This window comes from Chionomys nivalis, chromosome 17 (assembly GCF_950005125.1).
Source record: "Chionomys nivalis chromosome 17, mChiNiv1.1, whole genome shotgun sequence".
Lineage (NCBI taxonomy): Eukaryota > Metazoa > Chordata > Mammalia > Rodentia > Cricetidae > Chionomys > Chionomys nivalis.
The window spans coordinates 17,506,301-17,512,096 of record NC_080102.1 but is presented as its reverse complement, the minus strand read 5'-3'; positions in this window follow the sequence as shown (position 1 = coordinate 17,512,096).

Here is a 5,796-nt window from a genome sequence, read left to right as displayed (position 1 = left end):
GCATAAAATCAATGCAAATTTAACACCAGTAGAAGCCTAGGTTGGTCTTGAACTCATGTTCTCCCCAGCGTCAGTTGCCCAACTTCTCAGAGTGTGAGTGTGGGTCACCAAGACTGATTTGAATGGTTTACATTTTTGGGTTTAACATGAGTCATATAATGGCTTGGAGCTGGTTTCTTCTTCCCTTATGGAGAGGGCGCTGATAGATGTCTAGAAAGGGCGTGTGTAGTGGTTTTTGGATTTCCTTCTCTTTCATTCTCCATTCTTAAGATCTTATAAAAATAACTCAAAGAATCTTCAGAGTCTAATTTGAAATGCTCAGAGATTGGCAAAATTTGTAACTCTGTTATGATGACCTCTTCAAAAAGTATGTTGAGGAGAACAGAAATCCTCCTCTACCTGTCTCAAGAATGCAGCATGCATGTTGATCTCTTCTGATATGTTCAGTCTACTTTCTTGGGCGTGATAGGTGCTTAGGTCTCCCACAATCCCACTGCCAAGTCCATTGAACACCATTAATGTAGAAATAACCTCTACAGTTGTTTATTTCTGAAATAATTATAGGACTGTTAAGAGGAACAGCTTGGTAGCTTTCTATGTGATTTTGGAAACCCCTGGTATCAACCAAATTGGAAACTAAAATAATAATGATAATAATTAATAATAGTAATAATATTAAATTATTTCTAAATAAATTATTTCTCATCATTACTGAGATTACACTTGTTTTAAAATGTGACCTGAAAAGCACCCTGTTTTAATTCTTTTTTTTTTTTTTTTTTTTTTCCGAGACAGGGTTTCTCCGTAGCTTTTTGGTTCCTGTCCTGGAACTAGCTCTTGTAGACCAGGCTGGCCTCGAACTCACAGAGATCCACCTGCCTCTGCCTCCCGAGTGCTGGGATTAAAGGCGTGCACCACCACCACCCGGCCCTGTTTTAATTCTTACTGAACATTGTTAGAGAATTTGGTTTAGATCAGGGTTCAGAGAGGATGGGTTCCCCAGAAGCACTCCAGTCCGTTGGTCCCTAAACAGGACATTACGGAGCAAAGCAAAAGGATTATTAAGCATAGATTCGCTTCCGGTGGAGGAAGCTAGGTGGTGCAGAGTGAGAGGGTAGCAGCTCAGTGGGGCTGCACAAGAATCAGGCTTTTTATGACATAGAGCTCCCGATTTCGGGCTCATTTGCAGAGGACAGGTTTTCCTGTCTGTTTTATCTCTTCCATTAGTCCTACATGCAACTCCTCGGGTCCTTTGTCTTAGGAGCATCTCAAGTGTCCACTCTGGGGACTGCATTGACATCTGAGCCAGAGGTACAGGCTGGTTTTACAGTTCCTGGCATGGGAGGGAGGTAGTGAGGAGAGGAGGAGAGTGAAGGGGATGGAGGAAGGAGATGCGGGTGGGCTGGGCAGACTCCAGATTTATGTTCTGTCAGCCTGTTTTCACATATACTAATTTTTTAAAGACCATGCGAAGCCTTCTGGGTCACACTTTTAACTGTATCTTCTGCTTCATTATTGTCGTGGAAAGCATATTGATTCTAATGTAGAAAGCCAAAAGTTACCAAATGTGTGTCATATTCTCTGGGTCCTTTTGTTTTCTGCCATAAAAAGCACTAAATATTTCCTACAGCCATGCTTCATATAACATGCTGACATCTGTGTTCATAGTTGGAGATCTAATTTCTATCAGCGACAGTTTGTATAAAATCTTAACATTAACAAGGAAAGCACAAAGTCACACACCACTGCATTTATTATATATAAAATAAAATAGTATTTTGTTCAATCCTTGCAGGATCCCAAGATTCTTCAAGGCTAGTTACAACAGTACTCATGCATTTCTTTGTATCTTCCCCATTTGCTACCTTGATGCACAAAGCAGTGACTAACCTGCCAGATATTCAGAGGAGCAAGTCAAAGCCCTGAAGTGACCCCCAGACACACTCACGAGCAAAGAACAGTGTCTTTTGAGAAGTCCTAGGTGAAGTAGTACAGATTCCTGACCGAATGTCAACCCTTGACTTTATGAGTTCTTAGGACTATGTGAAAATGGGGAAACACGTGGAATAGCTGTCTTCCCCGAGCTCGATGACCATGGCTGTTGGTTGGGTACTGTATTGGACACTTAGATCCCGAAACAGCATTTTTACTTGAATGAATAGACAGACTACTATTCTGTCACTGTTTTTATTCATTTCTTTAAGTATTAAGCTGGGTATCATTTGGTAGGTCAGGTTGGCCTTGAACTCAAATCCTCCTGCCTCATCCTCCCAAGTGCTGGGATTATGGTTGTATACTAATAATGTTCAGCTTTAAGGACTTATTCTAATCCGATAAAGCAAACCTACCACCACAGTGTCAATGACTGAAAAGTGTCTGCTGATGATGGAAATGCTGTGGATCCAGGCGGAAATGTCTTTGTGGGAAATTCGCACATACAATTGTTGCAAAAACCTCCAATATTTGAAGATGTAGTAGATGAGCTTGAAGGTGATGCTAATGACTGAATATGTTTTTTAATAGTGGAAAATTAATAATTTGAATATCTGAATAACCCAGTAAACCAATAGGTTTCAGTATCGACATGTGATACTGCCGAGGCTAGCTTGAATTCACAATCTTTCTGCTTCAGACCCTTAGTGTCTAGAACAATAATCACAACACACAGCACCGATCACGAAACATATTTTAGATAGCAAGTATTTAAGGGGTGGAGTACCCAAAGTTCACTCCTGTTTCTGTAGATTTGGCAGTGAAACCTCCATGCTGTCATAGGAAGACTATTAAAAACATTCATGCATTTCAAATGGCATAGATGGGAAAGACCAACTTTGTTTTCATGTAGCTCTACCAAAGCAACAGCTAAATCCCAAGCAAATGGAGAGTACACCTTTCTTCTGTAAAGCCAAAGAGTAAACACACACACACACCAAACAACAAAGACAGAGGCAGAGAGAGAGACATAAATGCACCTTTTTCATGATTTTTTTCCTACACTTGCAACTACAGAGTTAAAGATTCAGAACAGTGAAGCACTTTTATGATCCGCAGACATCAAGTATCAAAGGTGTAATTTGAGCAAAAGGACACTTATTGTGAATCGCTTATCTTCTAGCTTTAAAATGTGCTAGCATTTTCTCTCTTGCCTCGGTGGGGGAGGGGATGGCAGATGTTCACAGATGCAGAATTCAAGTTTTTTTCAGCCCACAGCTGGAGGACACGCAGCATTGCTTTATGGGTTATGAACTACAAGGTGGAAACAACATGTGCGTTTTTCTTTAATAAAGAAGCTCAGTTTTACAGGTGTTCTGTTGTGTGATTTGCTAGCATAGGGTTGGTTTAGCATTACTAAAAAACAGGTAGGGCGCCCTCCTTTGCAGACACTTAGGTGGTTAGAGATTTAGAGATGGGGGCTATGAGGCTCTTTGGGGGTGTTATAGACAGAGACTTGACACCCTACAATTTCTACCCTACTCCTAACGGTTTAATTTACATATAAGTCTTTGTGTAGAGGTTGGGTAATGCTTTAAAATAATAATTTACCATTCCCCAAACTCTGAAAAATCTGGAAGCTCAAGTCTGGTTAAGTAAGACGAAATTGGGCTCTAAAATTTAAGCCAGTCTTTGCAACAATTAAATTACCTCAATCAGAGGCTGAAGTCAAGAGGGTTGTTGGGGAAATGAGGAAGTTCCCTGAAGTTACCCACCAAAGCAATGCTTCCTAGAGGTGAAATGACTGGGTGCTTGGGGGTGGGGGTGGGGGACTGGCTTTGCTGGCCCAAGTCTAGGGGATGGGTCAGCTGACTGTCTGACACTGTAGCCGAACTCTGTAACACTATTCACAGCGCCCTAACTCCACACCTGTCCGATGTGCTAAAAGCGCCACTATCAGTTCATTCTGCCTTTCAGTTTCTGTCTGCACTTTGACTATGGGCCAAATTCATATTCGGATCTTATCATGAACCAATAACACAGTCACCAAGATGCAGTAGACTTAGAAAGAAGTCCACACCAATGGCGCGTAGAAGGGAAAGAAAAGGAAAGGACGGAATAAAAGAAAAGGAAGTAATAGACAAATAAGGCTTTACCAAATTTCTTTAGCCTGCTTCTCAAAGGCCAAGTTACTGCTCAAATTTGCTCATTTTTTCCTAAACAGCGCCACCTACTGTCCATTTTAACTCATTGACCTTGTTCTTTTTCCTTTTTACCTTTTACTTTGGGTGGGGGCGGGGGCTGGGACCGTAAGGATCAAGGAAAAAGAATGAAGCGGCTTGGACGCCTGCAGGTTTAACCGGGAAAACGAACTATGCAGTCTTGCCGGCACTGAAACTTTTTTCCAAGTATTTTGAAATCATTAGATTAAAGGCTCTCAAGAAGCTAAAGTCACTTCAGCGGTCTTTGGAGATGGCTGCTTCCCTTCCTTATACGTTCCCACGTTTATTCTCATCGTCATTACACGTTTCTTTCGCAAGTGTGTCTTTTGCATGTTTTCATATCTGGAAATCACAATAAAAAGAAATTTTAAAATGTTTTCTCTTTTCATTCTCAGCCCACCCACAGCGAAAACTTCAGCAGCAGAGAGGCTTTGAGGCTTGCCTTCAGCCTAGAAAGTCTGGGGTTGGCAGAAAGAAAGGGTTAACAAATGGCAGACTGGTCGCCCTCTTTTTAGCTTCCTAGGCAGTTTGTGTGTGTGTGTGTGGGGGGGGGGGGGGTTCCAGGTAGCGCGGGAGCGCGGGAGCACGCGCGTACATGTGTACACACACAGACACAGACACACACACAGACACACACAGACACACACAGACACACACAGACACACACACACAGACACACACACACCTCGCTATCCTGTCCAGGGCAAGTGATTTAGCGGAAGAGAAACATTTGGACTAAAATAAATCCCTTATATGCGAGAGGGAGTTTATCCAACCGAGGGAATCCTTTTAACGGAGACAGACTTCAGCAGTATTTGCAAAGCAGGGCTCCCGCTCTGCCTCGGGAGGAAGGGAGGTGGGCAGCATCTGTGCGCTGCATTTCTCTGCACACGTTAACAATCAAGTTAATTGAATTCATTGGAGTTTAGAAGCGGCCTCTAGCTCTGAGGGCTTTGAATGGCCAATTTCTCTCTCGTCCCCCCCCTCCCCACTTCACCCCGCCTCCCATCCCGCCCAGTCCCTCCCCTCCTGGGTTCCCCAGTCCACACCTCCCTCCTCCACTCTCCTCTCCCCCACTCTCTCCGTCCTATTAAAACACCCACCGGCTCACTTGTTAGGACCCCCTTTAGTTGGAGGAGGCAGAAAGGCAACAACAGCGAGGAAGGAGAAGTCAAGGCGTCTGGAAAGAATTACCCAGTCCTGGCTTCGAGCAGCCCATTGAAAGGGGGACTTGAACCAGCCAAAGACTGCTCTCTCCATGCTATGCTTCCTAGGCTCTGCTGAGTCTTCACCGGGCTTTTAGGTTGATGGGAAAAAGAGACTTTGCCTTATCGGAGGGAGGGGGATTGGAGCAAGTAGCAAAACAGGGGGAAAAGTTAATTTATTTTTGAAAGCACGTTTAACAAAACGAGTTAGAAGATTTCAGGACAACGGAAATAAGAGAGAATATTAGTTCAATTTCTTCTCAAAGAGGGGAGAACCAAAAATTTAAGGCTCCCCCATTTTTTTAAATGATGTTTTTAAATTTCTTATTTTTTTTGGCCGGTCGTCTCAAATTCATCTGATTTCGTATTACCTCAATTTTGGAAACTGCCTTCTACGACCCTCCGGGACCACACAGACGGGCTGAGGACGAGTTTAT